General features: G+C 47.6%; 1 protein-coding gene across 1 annotated transcript in view; it reads left to right on the forward strand.

Moving 5' to 3' along the window:
- Positions 1 to 11,944: 11,944 nt before the first annotated feature.
- LOC146868757 (uncharacterized) overlaps positions 11,945 to 18,924 on the forward strand; it is a 541,685-nt gene continuing 534,705 nt past the window's right edge. The window contains exon 1 of the mRNA XM_085613729.1: positions 11,945 to 12,103. The gene's annotated coding sequence lies outside the window, so the exon portion shown is untranslated. The remainder of the gene's footprint in view (positions 12,104 to 18,924) is intronic.

Consider the following 18,924-nt stretch of genomic DNA (forward strand, 5'->3'; position numbering starts at 1 on the left):
AAGACAGTCAGAACCATACCATACCAAAAGGTCTGTTTGGTGAGCAGAAATGCTAAAAATGAATTAAAAGGGACTCACCCGCACAAGGGAATGAATCTCTTCCAAGGCGGCAAGGGGGGGCATGGGCAGCAAAAGTCTAATGTCCTCAGGACGAGCGAATCACACTGAGGTCCGGTGAAATAAATATAGCGGGAGCTTAGTCTTATATAATACCATCAAGTAGGGCGAGGTGTCTAGGTCGAGTGGGGCAGGGTGTATAGATCCGGATAATCTCCGCTCACCTTAAATGTCGGCCCGGCAGGGAGCAACTACTTCATGTCTAAGCGAGCGCAGGCAAGCGTCCTGTCTCTAGAGGAATCTGTCGGCGAGTGTTTGACAGACGCTGTCAATTAAATGACTGAGTGAGGCGCGTGTACGTGGCGTGAGCAACCGCGTCATGCGTTCGTTGCTAGGGGACGCTCGTTGTGTGGGAAACTGGCCGGGAATAGGTGATTCCTGATTGGATTTGATGCACGTGGCTTAAGCAACTACGTCAGGCGTTCGTTGCTAGGAGACGCCTATCGTGCGCGAACCAACTGAGTGATTAATTGGATACCACAAATTCCTGAATAAATTAGTGTAACGGCGGTCTCATAATGGAGCGCGGAATCCTAAACGATTCGGAGACTAGCAAGGCTAGTGTGAATAAGTCGCGGTATATGAAAGTGAAATACCGCTTGTTTCCTAGTAAGCAATTATGGTGCTCGGCTCATGAGAATTAAGCATTGTATTGCCCCGCAGTGTCCTCTATCTTTATGAGAGTGCAATGTAAACAGTCGCGGTTGATATGAAAATTATACATATAGGAGGGAAGTTCATAAATTAAATTAAATTAATCCAGTAGTGGCTCTGTTTCATGTGTCTTCAATAAACATGTGACACGATCGTCGAATCTAAATGATCATGTGATTGATGTTAAAACATTGCCTATTACTACAACCAGGACTTTTCTGCATGTATTGTAGTATCATACATATAGACTATTCATGTATTAAAAGCATTACACACAGATTTGTAAAAGTTACGTTTAAAAGCATTCATCAAAGAGCAACATGCCAACATATTGCGTATACTTTGATTACTAAAGTAATACAGTAATCTAGAAAACTTAGTCTGAGACATAATGAAATACATGGGAAGGTTTGCGAGGCAAGAGTTGTCACAACATCTTCACAGTTTCTTCAATGTAGTTCAACCCGGTCTGGACCAAATCGGGCAAGTAAGAACATATACAACAAGGTAACGCGCCAACATGTAGCAGTTACTTGGGGTTCTCAAAATTTACACGGTAAACAGAGGGATGCAACATAATAGAATACTTCTGGAGATTAACAAGCTAAAGTTGCCCCATCTGCCTCGCAGTCTCCTCGATTTCGTTCAGCCCGGTCTGTACCGAGTTGAGCGAATGGATCCATCTACATTCTTTGTAGTTTAAGGCCACAGAGATTGCGCCTCCTCTAACATTAGGGCTAACCTTCTCTAGGATCCACCATTTAATACTGTCTGGAGGGTGATTGTGTGTCATAAAATGCTCGACCATGGGGGCGCCTTGCACTTTGCACCTTATTCTGCTCGTATGCTGAAGAATTCTAGCCTTTGCTTTCTGGATGGTTTGTCCTACATAGATAAGACCACAGGGACAAAGAATGGCATATATAACGTGCGAGCTATTGCAATTGGTGAAGTGGGGCAATTTGTATGTTTTGTTCTCATATGTGAAGCTAGTCCCCTCTTGGCAAAGGTCACATGCCTTACATTGCCCACATTTGTGGTGTCCGGACACAGGTGGTAGTCCAAAGTAGTTCCTTAGGTCAGGTTGTTTTGGTGGTTCAAGAAATGCTCTTACTATAGTGTCCTTGATATTTTTGCCCCGCTTAAATGCAAAGATGGGGTCCTGCTGAGTCATAAGCTCGCTTGCTACCAGGTTCCAGTATTTCTTTACGATTTTTTTGATGTCGTTACTTCTGGTATTGAATGTCGTGACACAGACGATATTGTTTTTTTCAGTGTCTTTAGCTTTGACCTCCAACAGTTGGTCTCGTGGACAGTACCAAGCGCGTTTTTTTGCTCGTTTCAGCAAACCCGTGGGATAACCTCTTTCCTTCAAACGATTTGTGAGGATATCAGATTCTTTAAAGAAATCGACTCTTCGAGTACAATTTCTTCTTAGTCTCAGGTATTGTCCGTAGGGCAAATTGTCTCTCAGATTACGAGGATGGTGTGAGTTGTATCTTAGCAGTGTATTTCTTTCCATGGGCTTTCGATAGAGGTCACAGTACAAGAGCCCTTCCTCCACTCGAAAAGTGAGATCCAAGAAATCTATTGACTCGTTGTTACTAGTTATTGTAAACTGAATGTCGTTGGACCTGGCATTAAGCCACTCATGAAAGTTATTCAAATCTATGTTGTCACCAGACCACACCATGATGACGTCGTCGATGTAACGTTTACATACCGCAATCTGGTTGAGGTATGGATTTTGGTGGCTGTACAAATGCTCCTCCTCATAGTGGTCCATAAAGATATTCGCCAAGCTCGGCGCATATGTGGCTCCCATCGCCACACCTTTACACTGATAGTAAAACTGTTTCTGGAAAACAAAGTAATTCTTTTTCATTGCGATCTCTAAGAGTGTAATCAAGAAATCAGTTGGAATCCAGTGGGGTCTCTGTCGTTCATCCAGGGTGGTTCTGATGACCTCCAACGCTTTATCTTGAGGGATTGAAGTATACAGTGAAGAGACATCCAGTGTTACAAGCAGTTGTGTTTGTGTATCAAATTCCTGCCCCTCCAAAAGTTGTATAATGTGCATAGTGTCTCTAACAAAGGATTTTGTCTTTGGGACCCAGGGTTGCAAAAAATGGTCAATAAACTTGTTCAGTGGTTCCAAGATTGATCCGCAACCAGAGACAATCGGTCTACCTGGTGGTTTGACTTACCGCTTGTGCACCTTAGGTAACGTGTAGATTGTGGGGATTCGAGGTTCTTTTTTATTAAGGAAATCATGTTCATGTTGACTCAGGAAACCACAATCCAATCCGTACTTGGTCACCTGTTGAATCAATGATTGCACTGTAGGGGTCGGATCTCTTCTGGTTAGTTGGTAACTTTCCGGATCTCCCAATTGAAGTTCTATCTCCTCCACATAGTCCCTAGTGTTCTGCAATACCACAGCTCCGCCCTTATCTGCTGCTTTGATAACGATGGAGTCATTGCAGCTCAGGGAGCGCAGTGCCAGCTTTTCTTCCTTGTCGATGTTATATTGTATATACTTTCTTCCATCCAAAAGTTGCATGGTCTCTTGGAGAACAATCTTCTCAAATGCTAGAATCTTCTCACTCATTTGGTAAGCACTTGGAGTGAAAGTGGAGGCAGGCCTAAAACTCGTCGCCGATGATCCTGGATTAAAAGTGTTTTTGCTGAAATAGTATTTCAGTCTGATCTTGCGAAAGAAGTGTTGGAGCTCCAGTTTCACTTGAAATGAGTCAGGTATAACGGTAGGCACAAAGGACAATCCTTTGGTGAGAACATTTCTCTCAGCATCGGTCAAGCTGTGGTTTGACATGTTAATTATTGGTTCTCTATGATCAATTGTAGTGATATTGTTTTTGTTTGTACATTCCGTCCGATCTATTGTGTCAATAGGGCCAGTTATAGCTATCTGAGGTGTTGAGGTGTCAATAATGTCTGTGTTGCCAGTTATAGCTATCTGTGGTGCTAAGATGTCAATGCTGTCTGCAATGGCAATGCTCATCGTATTCTGATGTGTCCTTTCATTCTGTGTTCTCAAATTGATATTGTGGTGAGAATTAGCTAACAAAGCTTCGTTGTTCATATTGTCAATACTGATGAAGGCACTCTGTGTCTGAATGTTATTAACACTGGTTCTCTGGTTTTCTACCACCTGTAGGTTTGTCTCCGAGTGGAGATTTCTCCGTGTGTTTCTGGTTTTCACCTTGCATGCGTCGAATCTTCACGGCATCCATATTCTTGAACACATTTGACCATATTCCTTACTATTTCATAGGCTGTCACTCCCTGTCCTGATGAAGACCCGTATTGACTAGCTAGTAACGCTACCTTGGGTTGAAACGTCGACATTCTTTCAAGGATCAGTTGAAAAGACTCTGCATAAAGACTTATTCAATCCGTCTGCAGACTGTTTCAAATATTTTCTTTTCTGGCCTTTGTAAATTATCGATACCTCCATAAGTCACACTGTATATATTACGCACCTTTCACCACAGCACTGAGCACTATATGTCACTTTGTCACAAATATGTTTCACGGGTATTTTTTGACAGCCATTGTAAGTAGTTATTCATGAATGATGCAATTCATAAAGCTGCTTTGAATACTATTTATGGTCTGTATGTGTGTTCGTACAAACAAACCAATGAAGGTTTTTTGCTAGAAGCAATACTGTTTACCCGACAGAACCGTTTGTATCATTTTGAGGTTGGCTCAGTGGGCTGCACGCAGGAATTGGATGTGGGGTTTGCAAAAACACAGTTTGTTCGGATGGGCTTTCCTGGAATGAGATGGAGCGGCATCACTAACTGACTAGAGCAATGACTGGCTCAAGGGGGCGCACTCCCCAACATCTTGGTGATCCATTTGGGAGGCAACGACCTTATTCCCATGGAGAGGAGGGCACTATTACAAGCCTTGAAGTCTGACTTGGGGGAAATCAGCAAACGCATGGGACAATGCGAGCTCTGGTGGTCTGAGATCATCCCTCGCAGAGACTGGCACGGGGCCAGGTCCAGCGAGGCAGTGGAACATTCCCGCAAGAGGGTCAATGGTTCTATGCGTAAGTTCACAGACGAGAGGGGTCTGGGTTTCATCAAACACAAGCTGATTCAGGCTAATGTCGAGGGATACTTTGAAAATGATGGGGTCCACTTGTCTCCGGTGGGGATGGACCTGTTCCTCCTTGACTTGCAGGAGGCCTTGGAAATGGCAGGTTGCAGGTGACAATACAGCTGTGTTGGTGGGGGGGCTCTGGCGTCGAGGGGAGCCGCATCCAGAGCTGTGGCAGAGTTACAGGGCAATCTGGAAGCAGACGGGTACAGTAAGGGTATAAGAGAAAGAACAAACGGCAGACCAAGGTCAAGCACATCCAGTCCGTATGTATAGTCAATTCAGAAGATGGTGCAGTCACTTCCTACACCCGCCGTCCGGGGATGTCAATAGTAGCCAGGTTCACAAGAGGAAATGGAAGGTGCACTCGTTGTGAAGTCAATACACAAACTTCAAGATTTGTTCCAGAGTTACTTCTTTTTATTCAATAAATCTTTTTAAACTGGCACACAGCCAACGCGTTTCGTTCCCGATTCTTGCCAGAGGGTGCTACCCGAAGTTGCGAGAAACCTTGCCAACTATATTGTTATTGAGGCTAACATTTTGCCCCATTGGGTCCGAATCCCTAAATATATATACCCTTTCTGTTATCTGACCAGCTGAACATATAGGAGCCCTGACGAAGGTCCCTCTGGCAAGAATCAGGAACGACAGGGTACCTCTGCGCGGCACAATAGGGATGCCAGAGCCAAAGACCAGGAGCCTCAGGGCAGGTTCCTGGAAAACCGCCACGGTGCCCCGTTAGTCCTTCGGGTGGTTGGCGACCTGAATAACAGGGGGTTTGACCTACTACACTCCGCCCTGAAAAGGGCGTGAGTAATAAGGGACCAATGTGTCACGTGGCCCGGACAAGGATCACCAAAAGGTGTAGCTCTGACTGGGTGGACCACAGTGCTGGCTCATCAGGCGGGTGGGGCAACATAGGTTGGCATGGCTGCCTGCCCTTGGATCGCCCATAAGATAACCCACGATATTGCATACTTTTGTATGGAATAAACCTGCAGCAATATTTTCCCATAACAAAAGTTGTCTTGTGTATTTTTTTATTCATGCATGCTCAGACTGTGGGTGGGGGAAGTTGGCGATAATAGCACTATGCGGCTGCCCACGGCCCCCGCAGGGGGCCATCCTAAAAGGGCGGCCCTTTAGTGCCATTTGGGCACCAGCTCACCCCTCTCTAGTGGTTGGGCTCCTGTTAGGAGTCCACTCGCCAGGGGGCCATAAGGACGTCACATCAGGAGCGCCGAGGTGCGGGAGGGTATATATGCCTCCCCCGCCCCTACTGGCATCCTCTGTTGCACCAGCCACACCGTCGTGAAGGGTTGTGCGATCGTCACCGTTTTTTGCCTGTCCCGGTTGTGCCACGTGCGCTGCTACGCGACATCAGTCACGATGAGTGCACTAACCCCCCCCCCCCCATGCCCCGTCCCAGGGACCGTCCCGGGCTGGTCAGGGGCCATGGCATGGGCAGCCATGGTGGGGGTGAGCTCTTTGTGAGCACGGCCGTCCGCCAGCGGCGTTGGCCTATAACCGGGCCAGCAAGGGGTACGGGTTATGCCAGGGGGTTAGGGAGCATCCTCCCAGCAGTCACTTACTCGGGTTTGGATGGGGGTGGTGCTCGTCGCTCCGTGCCCCTAGTAAAGCAGAGATGGCGACGTATGACCACTGGGCAGAGGTTCGTGGGAGTGCCTCTAATCCGAGGTGGGCCGGTGCTTGCAAGTGCCGACTATGTGTCGGGGGGTGCGGCAAGCACTGCCTAAAGACGCTTCCTCCTTGCGCAAGTGCCTTGCTGGAGGTAGTACCCGAGGATCTGGCTGGGGTGTCTCACTGTTCCTGGGGAGTTGGGGGGGTCATGGGCATGCTTTATGGCACCGGGCCCTGAGTACTCCAGCGCTCGCTTACCGAGACCACGCACACCATGATGTGCCTGCCAAGATCAGGGTGTGCGCTGGGGTGAGGCGTTGTGCCGGCGGCTAGGGCATCTCTCTCGACGGTTTTGCTTTCCAATTTCTTGGGTGAAAAGTTTAAAGCTCTGGGGCAGTCGCGGTAGGTTGGTGACGGGCTGGTTCTGAGGGCAGGCCAGCCACGGCATCCGCTGTCGCCCAGCAAGTGTGTGTGCATCAGAGCGGGCAGGGGGTGTCCTCAGCCTGACGGTATGTCGCCGGCTGCGCGTGTATGCCTGTGTGTGCCAGTGCGGGTTGTGCGGGCGCACGGGGGGCGAGAGTATGTACCGGGGAGCAGCGCGCTGGCAGTCTGAGATGCCGATGTTTCCCACCAGGGCCGCGGGCCCAATGGAATAATCCAATGATGGAGCTGTGTAGTTGATGCATCCGCGAGGAGACCTCTCAGGCTCATGTCATATAATATCGTGTCAAATCATGTCAAATGCAAATTAAGTTTGAGGTGTAAACCTTTGTGTCATGTAGCGGTGTGTATGGTGGCTTCTTACTACTTGCACTCGCCTGTTGGATCGCAGCTGCGGGTTAGTGGGCCAGTCGGGTTGTACCCAAGCTGCACCAGGTTGTCCCATGCAATATACACCCTCGCTGGAGGGCTTACCCGGGTCCCTCGCCTGCTTGCCCCCCCAACGTGTGATTACGGGGACCGCGTGCGCTCCTGGGCCCCTACCGCGGCACCGCAGCAGTACCTGGACCCTCGGCGGCACCGGAACATCCGGTTGCCGAGGGAACACTGGTTAGGGACAATGCCTTGGAAGGATTGATGGAGGGCTTTGCCTAATCACGAGGGTATTTTCTTTGGTGCAACTCGTTACCATAGGAGCTCAGAGCGGGGGGGAAAACGACATCAGAGCACCGTGCAGGCCGTTAGGGCGGAGGCAGCATCTCGTGGGTCATCATGGCCCAGCGGTTCACATCATGGTGACTCAATGGTGTGAGTCAGCAACCGGCTGCGTTTGCCAGCGGAAGGCAAGTTACTGCAGAGACAATGTTACTTTGGTGGTGCTTGGTCCTGCCCCAAATGCGATTCGGGGGTGCAGCAGGGGGAGAGACTGGCACTTAGGGGGCATGCGAATGGGTTCAGACGTGCCCGAAAGTAAAACCCGTGAATGCGAGTTCCAGGACTGCATGCCATGTGTTCCCATTGCTCATGTCCTGCTAATGGGTATGATTATTCTTTGTATTACAGGGTCCCGCCAGTGGATAGGGCACCGTGATGCCCCTGTAGTTTGGAGTATTCAGGGTAAGCGAATGTTCCAGTAATCTGGCCACCAGGTACGGGCCTTGAGTCCGTGGGGCCTACATGGTCCAGGGATCACAGGGCCAACTGGTCTTAAGCAGGTTGCTGAGGTAATGCAGAAAGGAGAGGGATTGAGTGTTGTTCTACCACGCTTGGGGTATATGGCCCTTTGGGACTGAATGCTGGGGGGGAGGATATGAGGCACAGTCCGTTGTGAATGTGGAGATGTCAACGGATTGCCATGGTGGGGCTAAGCTGGGGCTAGGGGCTGTTGGTGGTGGATGGCCACGCCTGAATGCTACCAATGAAATTCTATCTGTCTTGACAGCAGCAAACACACTGGGCTCTATCCCTACAAGCTCGTCGCTCAGGATAAATAAGGAAGGTTCGTGTCGGGGGACAAACAGGCACTGGTGAGGTGATAGTTATAGCATGAGGGCGCCCAAACGCCACTAATGCGCCTACGGCAGGGGAGGTTTTCACGCAAAGCGTGGCGAAAACGCTGGGGCGGGGTGTCGACGGGGGATGTATGACGTTACAACGCATGCTTTTACAACGCATGCCGTTACAACGCATTTTTTACAACGCAAGATCTGTTACAACGCAAGTCTTTACAACGCATGCTTTTACAACGACATACACTAGATGGCGTGCTGACATTAGAAATGTATAATTTACTATTCTAACTCCAGTCCACGTTGCAGTAGGGAAGGTGTTTGGATAGTAAAACTACACTATTTCTAATGTTAGCACGCCATCTAGTGCATTTCGTTGTAATGTCTTGCGTTGTAATGGCATGCGTTGTAACAGATTTTGCGTTGTAATAGTTTCGTTGTAATGGTAGTGCGTTGTAAAAGTTGCGTTGTAAAGGTTGTTTACCGTCGACGGGCCACAATGAGTCTCTGGTGATGGGCACGAGTTGTTGCAAAGCGGGCCAAGAAATACAAGGCCCATCTTAACACATTTTTAAGCGTTTCAGAGACTCTGGACACAAGCTCTCTTTCCATGGAACAGAATGTGCAGGAGTTTGTATTATGGGCCAAAGATCAGGGGAAGAGTCACTTGTGGGTCTGTGGTCACCTGGCGGCGGTGAGCCATGACGCCAAGCTGAAGGGTGGGCAGGACCCAACCAAATCATTCTTGATCAGGGCGGCCCTCAAGGGGTGGGCCTGAGAGGAGGTTAGGGCCCCATTGACTTTCCCACCCTCCAGGGGATGCTAGAGGGAGTACATCAGGTCACGCACTCGCAATTTGAGGCCAGACTCTTCTCGGCAGCCTTCTGCCTGGCATTCTTTGGGGCATTCAAGATGAGTGAACTGGTGGCTAGATCAAAATCAGACTTGTCTTGCGACGCCTTAAGCAACCAGGATGTTAAACTGACGGACAAGCTGGTGATTCATATTAGGAAGTCCAATACAGATCAGGCAGGGCGAGGGGCAGATGTAGTTCTGAAACCTTTGGGGGACCCAAGGTATTGCCCAGTGGCTAGAGTTAGGGATTATATGTCGATGTGCCCCGTGGCACAGGGGTATTTCCTGATACATGCAGACTTGGGTCCCCTGACAAAATTGCAGGTAGACCGGATCATGGGCGCTTGCCTAGCTCGCTCGGGCCTTGCTCGCCCCGATAGAAAGTACTCCAGCCACTCCTTTAGGATTGGGGCGGCCTTAGCGGCATTTAAGGCAGGCATGGAGCCGGAGGGCATAAAGAGGGTTGGGCGCAGGCAATCGCGCTGTTTGGAGCGTTACATTTGCCCTTGAAGGCACAGCATGTAAATTATACATATTGAGTGCAGTGGTTTGTAATGATCTTGATAAAGTGTGATTTAATGGACATTAAACAGTGTATAAAAGATAGCATCCGTTTATTCACCAGGTACCCGAGTGTGGGTGATTGGCCATTCATTCATTGCCAGGTTGGCTCAGTGGGCTGCACGCAGGAATTGGATGTGGGGTTTGCAAAAACACAGTTTGTTTGGATGAGCTTTCCTGGAATGAGATGAAGCGGCATCACTAACAGACTAGAGCAATGACTGGCTCAAGGGGGCACCCTCCCCAACATCTTGGTGATCCATTTGCGGGGCAATGACCTTATTCCCATGGAGAGGAGGGCACTATTACAAGCGATGAAGTCTGACTTGGGGGAAATCAGCAAACGCATGGGACAATGCGAGCTCTGGTGGTCTGAGATCATCCCTCGCAGAGACTAGCACGGGGCCAGGTCCAGCGAGGCAGTGGAACATTCCCGCAAGAGGGTCAATAGTTCTATGCGTAAGTTCACAGACCAGAGGGGTCTGGGTTTCATCAAACACAAGCTGATTCAGGCTAATGTCGAGGGATACTTTGAAAATGATGGGGTCCACTTGTCTCCGGTGGGGATGGACCTGTTCCTCCTTGACTTGCAGGAGGCCTTGGAAATGGCAGGTTGCAGGTGACAATACAGCTGTGTTGGTGGGGGGGCTCTGGCGTCGAGGGGAGCCGCCTCCAGAGCTGTGGCAGAGTTACAGGGCAATCTGGAAGCAGATGGGTACAGTAAGGGTACTGGAGAAAGAACAAACGGCAGACCAAGGTCAAGCACATCCAGTCCGTATGTACAGTCAATTCAGAAGATGGTGCAGTCACTTCCTACACCCGCCGTCCAGGGGTGTCAATAGTAGCCAGGTTCACAAGAGGAAATGGAAGGTGCACTCATTGCGAAGTCAATACACAAACTTCAAGATTTGTTCCAGCTTTACTTCTTTTTATTCAATAAATCTTTTTAAACTGGCACACAGCCAACGCGTTTTGTTCCCGATTCTTGCCAGAGGGAACTTTACCAGGGCTGCTACCCGAAGTTGCGAGAAACCTTGCCAACTATATTGTTATTGAGGCTAACATTTTGCCCCATTGGGTCCGAATCCCTAAATATATATACCCTTTCTGTTATCTTACCAGCTGAACATATAGGAGCCCTGACGAAGTTCCCTCTGGCAAGAATCAGGAACGACCGGGTACCTCTGCGCTGCACAATAGGGATGCCAGAGCCAAAGACCAGGAGCCTCAGGGCAGGTTCCTGGAAAACCGCGACGGTGCCCCGTTACTCCTTCGGGCGGTTGGCGACCTGAACAACAGGTGGTTCGACCTGCTACACTCCGCCCTGAAAAGGGCGTGAGTAATAAGGGACCAATGTGTCACGTGGCCCGGACAAGGATCACCAAAAGGTGTAGCTCTGACTGGGTGGACCACAGTGCTGGCTCATCAGGCGGGCAGGGCAGCATAGGTTGGTACGGCTGCCTGCCCTTGGATTGCCCGAAAGATAACCCACCACAATGCATACTTTTGTATGGAATAAACCTGCAGCAATATTTTCCCATAACGTAAGTTGTCTTGTGTATTTATTTATTCATGCATGCTCAGACTGTGGGTGGGGGGCGTTGCCGATAATGACACTAAGTGTCCATCAGGAGCGCAAACTCTGGTCCACTTCAGGAAAGAGTTGAAGACAGCTCTTTAAGAAGTGCTGCTTCATGGTAAAACCACTGGAATTAAGTGCGTTTTCGGTGTAAATTATGGATTTCTCTAGTTTGCCCATCATCTGCGCCATACCTGGCACAGCAAAAAAAATACTTTTTCTAGCTCAAAGGAACAAAAAGTAACTAAAAACGCCACGAAACGTGGAACATTGTTTGGTCCGTTTTCAGTTGCTTGTTGCTGTATTTGGGCACTAATGAGGTAAAGCCGTTGCTCAGACAATGTCAAATTGTGTACTAATAAAAACGTAGGTTTCATTTCCAAGCAGTGCAGGCTCAGGCGGCACCGGTCGCTGTGGGCGTCTGATGCAGGCGGCGCTCGGTGGACTACATCGAGCCAGCGGTAGCCCCACATCCTGCGAGAGATAGCCCCACCTCCGCCCTGTACAAAAGCCTGGCGGAAGGCAGCACGGGCTCAGAGCTGCGGCTTGAGGAGGGGTGCCCGCTCTGCGCTGAGCGGCGTCGCGTGGGACCCACAGGATGGTGTGAAGGAAGGTACAGTAGGCACGCCGATAGCAGGGCCTCTCATGCCCAGCTGCTACCCATCCCTCCTGGCTGCAGCCGTCCTTTACAAGCCGCTTCATCTATCAGACGCATGCGCTCTCTGCCGAGGTCCTCCGTCTGTGGTGCCCTCGAGCACCTCCCCCTCCACCACTGTTTGAGACGACGCCCTGCCCGTTATCTTAATTTCCTTCCCAATTTCCTGCCCTTTCGAGTTATGCTGTCATACTGCATCTTGTTTGTGTAGCGTCTTCCAGTGAATAGGCGGCTTTCAAGCGCTGTAGGCAAACAAAAAACAAGCATTTGCAATGCAATAGGTCTCGCATTTATGAGAGTTTGAGCTACTGGCATTGTAAATGACAATGCCTTTTTTTTTTTTTTTTGTAATGCCTTTTATTTATGTGTTTTATGTGTTGGTTTTACAATACCAATAGCTTGAACTATTGCAAATGTGAGACCTATTGCATTGCAAATGCGTGCTATAAAAAAAAAAAAAAAAGGAAAAAAGGGTTAGGCTATAATTAAAGCCTACTGAGCAACAACCCATATAACAGGGGGTGTCGCCATGGGAGGTTACAAAATGAGACAAGGCGGTAGTAAGGAAGGACTACTAAGCATTCTGACCAACGAACAGCCACAGTTAACAGTGAACAGTGACACAAGCCAATTAAAAATGTGGTCGGAGAATGGGTGGAGCTTCATGTCCCTACCTCAATACAGCATGCCTCGCAGAGCAGAGCATGCGCTGCCCAGGCTTGACCTAAAACATAACACCCACGTTCTCTTCCCACGTTTACACAAAAGGGACAGAAATCCTAAAAATATACCAAGATATAAGGAAACTACTTAAGCAACATGTTGAAAGCATAATTCCCTGCAAGGTAAAAGGTAACAACGTAAGCTCGCTTCTGGACCAATCAGACATAAATAAAGGCGCACCTTAGCACAAAATTCAACGGTGTACCTGATTTTGACTAAATCTGTATGCTTAGATACTGATCAGAAATATAGGAGTTTTGATAAATGTGTTGTACTAGCTGGAAACCCTTATGACACTAAGGTTTCGATAACACCGACTTGTCATAAAACTAACATTTTTTATTTTTAAGACAGAGATGGTTCAGGGAAGGACATTCCAAACTGTAAAATTATCAGCTGCTTATTTCATACAGAAATAAAGTGGCTACAGGGATGCCATTAGTAGTCCGCTACTTATTAAATTAATTAGCTGGGTTCTCTTCAAATAAGGAGATGTCGCCTCTACTTACTAACATCGAGCTAGGAGGGTCTAGTCCATTCTCAGTTTTTTTTTTAACCTTAAAATGCATTGCAACAAAGGACTTTTTTTTAGAATGACTAATTATATCAGACATTTTACACATATTTAATTCTATGACCATTAGTCAAGGTTTCCAGGATTCAACACATTCTGCCCCCCCCCACCCCCCGACCAAACATGATAATAGGCCACATGCAAGACGTTTTTTTGTTACTTTAAAAGGTTTACCCTAAAAAGGGAACACAAAGCTAAAAAGTAAAAGTCAGCACACATTTTGATCCAGTTACTCGTTCCCTTCCAATGCAAGCGCATTATGTATTCGTCATTAAAGTAAACACTAAACTCAACAGAATTTGACAATATATTGACCAATTTTGGTACTTGATAGAATGGTCCGCTATTTCAGGTCCCAATCATTTTTCGGGCTTGAATACAAGACTAGAGACTCCTCAATGTTATGTGCATTCAATGTATAGTCTAATAAATGATTACCTACTACCCACTGCATATTAGAGCCTAACAATTATTTTGAGTTAGATACATGCAAGATATAATCAATAGGATATGAGAGGCTCTTAAACTCGCGGCCTTTTTGCATGTAAGTGGTGGAATAATGGGCTCTAATTAGATTGTGAACTAAACTCGGGAGAAATTAACAGATTGATAGAACAATTGCTTAAGCAACACTGTAATGAGCAATAAGGTACTCAAAATATTTGAATACGGGCCATGACTGGATAAAACCAATAGATTGTGAAAAAGATAGTTAAACATATTGAAAACTTTTCTTCATCCAAACAGAGGCTTTATGGAATCCATTCACGGTATTACCATCCATTAATTTGAACAACACGTTCAAATAGAAATATCAGGGAGACTATGAATAAAGCCCGTACACCCCACAGTTTAAATTCTTCTAGTTTCCTGGAATCTTCGTAGGTGAGTAAAGGATCAGAATTGACAAAGAAAATCCGGTATATTCCCACTGGGGAATCCATGTGGCCAAAGCATAGCTGACTAGACTGGCCCTCTCTACACATCTGACAACACATCAACCAACTAGCGAATACTAGATCATCAGTAAAGATACAGTAATATAACAATGGCCACCCATATCATGGAGTAAGTCAGCCATGTCCTCCAAGGATTAATTTATTTCCTCCAAGTGCAAAAGACCACATCGCACCACAAAATTAAAACTCGAATGATAGTTTTCCTGTACAACCTTATGCGATTCTCATTTCTTTAATTTCTGGACTTTAATGGCCAAAGTCTATTCAGCCGCTTATTCAAAATATCATGCAAGCCTTGTTCACAAGGTATGTAACCTTTTTAATCAGGAGATTAGCAAAGGCATATCTGGTCTAGTTATTACTTCAGGGTCGTTTGTCTGTGCCTTCAATAAATCTTTGCACACTTTCAGGTATCCACATCATATTTCCTTTCAGCAGAAGCCAATCGTAATTTAAAGCATTTAATCATCTTTTAGGGTACTCCAAACTGAACTACAGAACCGAAACGTGGTTGAAGTCCATGAACAGTTTCTCATTTACACAGTTGACCTTATAGTCCAGCTTTCTACAGATCCTAAAGCAATGTCCTCAACAGATATTGATACAGACTATTAGGTTTGCCTGCCCATGTGCAGATTTAGCAAGTAATACAGCTGCATGTATAGATATGACAATCTAACCAACTGTAATTCCTCAAATAAAAATCATTCTGGCATTAAAACAATCCTTGAGTAGCTGAAATATTACAATAAGAATGCAAATTCATTTTCAGCTGCCTGCAGTAACAGACAGCCATATAACTAATCAAAGTCCCTCTTAATGTTGATGATGCCCATTAACCATAAATTCATGAAAAAAAAGCGACTTCTGCCTTGCAGTCCCTCAAATCACATCAGAAGTCGCCTTATTACGTTTACATGTAATCTTTGCAAGAATCTTTTATAGAACTAAATAAAGATTTAGATTTTTTTTTGATAAACCCTAAAATACTACACATTGCATAAATGTTTGCAGATTGTTTGGTGATCTTCCCAAATCTGTTGCGTCTCATTCCCTCTCAGCTTCATTGGAAGGTGGTGCTTGGAAAGAACAGAATCAGTTGGTTTAAAACCAGGAGGTAGTTCTGGGGAGAGCCTTGCCCTTATTCAGTCTTTTTAGTACGATCTAACGGTGCAGGAATGCTATTTAAAACTGCCTTAAGTACAAGAATACTTTTCATTTGCAAATTTCTACCATCATATTTGACTCCAAAACCATGGTCAACAGTACTTTTGAGCTGAACTCTGGTGGTTATTCAGGGTATGTCAAAAAAATCACTATAAGAATAGGGTTGGAAACAGTTTTATTTGAGAAGGATATTCTGTGAGTCCATGTGGCACCAAAATGGGAAGGGGTCAGAGCCCAAAGATTAGTTTGTTCAATATGGCACTCGAGGCTACAAAATGTACTCTCAATCAAGGAGGCCGATTTTCCTTTCCATCGATGCATAAATGGCAGCTGTGAGTTTTACGTTTTTTGGCATTATTGTAATGAACGAGGGACAGTCCTGTAAATCTAGCAGCTATACCGTGAATGTATCGACTTGATCTGAAATTATTTGCAATCTTCGATTCCGCTTATTCAACCAGCCTGTTTTTCAGCCATTCACTGCTAATCAGTGTTGTGGGTTTTAGAAAACACTGGTGCTTGGTAACAGCCATGACGTGATGGCCTGAAATGGCATGCTGGTATCTTTCCATCTTTTAGGTTGTTCGAATTAAAACGTGCTCATGTCCATCACACAGCTGGCATGGCCCGGTGAAAGGGTTAACCGCACATTTCCTACAGGACTATCCACAGAAGCTCATAACTGTCCTCATACTGACTGTTCAACAGAGCTCCAAAGACTAGTTATCCCTGCTTTGGTAGTCAAATCGTCTGCCAACGGTGCTAGGTTACATCCTGAAGATACTTTCTTTGCCAAAAGAGATAGTTGGAAAAAACATCCTAAAGAGGCTTCCACAGTGTAGATTTTTTGTGCTGTGGTTTAACTTTTTCGCGGCATGGCAGGAGCCTGCATTTACACTTTTATTACAACAAGCCCGGCGGAGCGTGGCGCGCGCGCGCTTGGGGGCGGGGGAGCGCATTCCAGGCGGGGGAGCGGACCCTTTGAAGTGCTCCCAAAAAGCAGATTGCATGGCGGCACGATGCGCGTGATTGTGCGCGTGCTAGCCATGCAATCCGCTTTTTGAGAGCACTTTTAAATCCCTCTTACAATAGTCTCGCTTAGCGATCGCTTAAGCAATAGCAAGGCGAGACCTAAAAAATCGAGAGTGGCTTGGAATATAAGCAGAAACCAAAACTGAGTTAGGGAGGGTCCGGTGGAGAGGGAAAAAAGAAGCACAATATATGTTTTTCATGCGCTTTATGAAGCTCCACACATTGACATAATGCTGCCTCAAAGCCCTTCTTAGGTTTTTTTAATAACACAATTAATTTCTCTTTCGTTCGCAGGTTTCTCTGTATACCCCACTTTAATTGTTGCGCTCCCGCTGGGGCGGCCAGACGTCCCGGATTTGCCCGGACCGTCACGATTTTAGAAGACTGTCCCAGCGTGTGCCAAGCACTCACACTAATCAGAGTAGCGAATGTTTACGTGTTCACCATCCAGCCGTCCCATAACACCATGGATAACAAACGTTCACCTCTTTAAATAGCCTCTGTGCAGCATCGCTTCCTTAATGCAGCACAGCACACTACCGTAACGAAACGTGGGGGGGGGCGGCACCCGCAGGGTACATAAAGGGCCCCACCCCCCAGGACTCAGGAACTCTCTGGCCAGGATACTGCGCGGCTCTGCCCCGCCCCCATCGCCGGGGCCTATGCTTTGGCACAGGAACATCAGCTTTGAGCAAGAGGTGACTTTGTATCCAGACAAAGTCAAACCTGCCTCGGGGCTTATTACAACAAGCAATTGATGGACGGAATGCTGACAATGCAGACATTCTCCCCCAGTCAAGAGATCTGGGTTAAATCCATCGTTCTTTTGCCCACTACGCCACCCCAGTTTAGACATGGCCATATGCTAATCAGTCTTGACCCTGTGCCTCATGGGAACAGTCCTGCCCGAACTTCCAAGCCATGTCTTCCCTGGACCGGAATCAAGCATCCTAGGACCGGTTTCTGGCTATCAGCCGTCATCTGCCAGGATAGCTTAACTCCAGTGGCGTAGTGAGCACGGGTCCCACGTCTGGGAATACCCATACCACTTAGGGCGAAAAGCGTTACAACAAACAAATGATGGACGGAATGCTGACAACGCAGACATTCTCCCCCAGTCAAGAGAACTGGGTTAAATCCATCGTGCTTGATTCCGGTCCAGGGAAGACATGGCTTGGCAGTTCGGGCTGGACTGTTCCCATGAGGCACAGGGTCAAGACTGGGGTGGCGTAGTGGGCAAAAGAACGATGGATTTAACCCAGATCTCTTGACTGGGGGAGAATGTCTGCATTGTCAGCATTCTGTCCATCAATTGTTTGTTGTAACGCTTTTCGCCCTAAGTGGGATGGGTATTCTCAGACGTGGGACCCGTGCTCACTACGCCACTGGAGTCAAGCTATCCTGGCTGATGACGGCTGATAGCCAGAAACCGGTCCTAGGATGCTTGATTCCGGTCCAGGGAAGACATGGCTTGGCAGTTCGGGCTGGACTGTTCCCATGAGAACGATGGATTTAACCCAGATCTCTTGACTGGGAGAGAATGTCTGCATTGTCAGCATTCCGTCCATCATTTGTTTGTTGTGTCGGGCTTATTACAGCCGAGGGAGGGAGCTCGTCCCCTCTAACAGACCGTCCGTTGCACAATCCACACACCAACTTGGAGAAGGGGCGATGAATGTTTCCTTTTGGTTCCCGTTGTTGTGGAATGGGCACCTCTGGCCCACCTTACATCCCCGCCCCCATACCAGTCCCATGATGCAAAGAAAACGGACTGAGTGAGTGAGGTGCAGTGAGATCTCCGTCTTTCCTTGCTAGCTAAAAATGTTTTGAAATGGAGCACTCGGCGCATCCCTGTAAAGGCGCCTCTGTGTTTGTTTCTTTATCTGTAGTCCTGTTACAGCAGGTGTCTTGGATGCTGGTCGGTTCTAGCGGGTGGGCCGGGTGAGCCAGGCCCACCCAAACATGAGCCTGGCCCACCCAAACAGGAGCCTTGGCCCTCGCAGTGAGGGCTTGAAGGCAGGCGCGCAACGACATCGTGCTCAAAGTGCTTCAAACGGGGCACTGTTGGAGGGTGGCAGTGAGGGAATCTGAGGAAGAGGTCATGGGGTGGCGGGGGGAGCTAGGGAGAGATGAGGGGCACTGGTGGAGGGTGGTAGTGAGGGAGTCTGAGGAGTAGGTCATGAGGGGTAGGGGCTACAGAGAGATGAGGGGCGCTGGTTGAGGGTGGCAGTGAAGGAATCCGAGGAAGAGGTCATGGGGTGGAGGGGGGAACTAGGGAGAGATGAGGGGCACTGGTGGAGGGTGGTAGTGAAGGAGTCTGAGGA

This window comes from Triturus cristatus, chromosome 1_2, assembly GCF_964204655.1.
Source record: "Triturus cristatus chromosome 1_2, aTriCri1.1, whole genome shotgun sequence".
Taxonomy (NCBI): domain Eukaryota; kingdom Metazoa; phylum Chordata; class Amphibia; order Caudata; family Salamandridae; genus Triturus; species Triturus cristatus.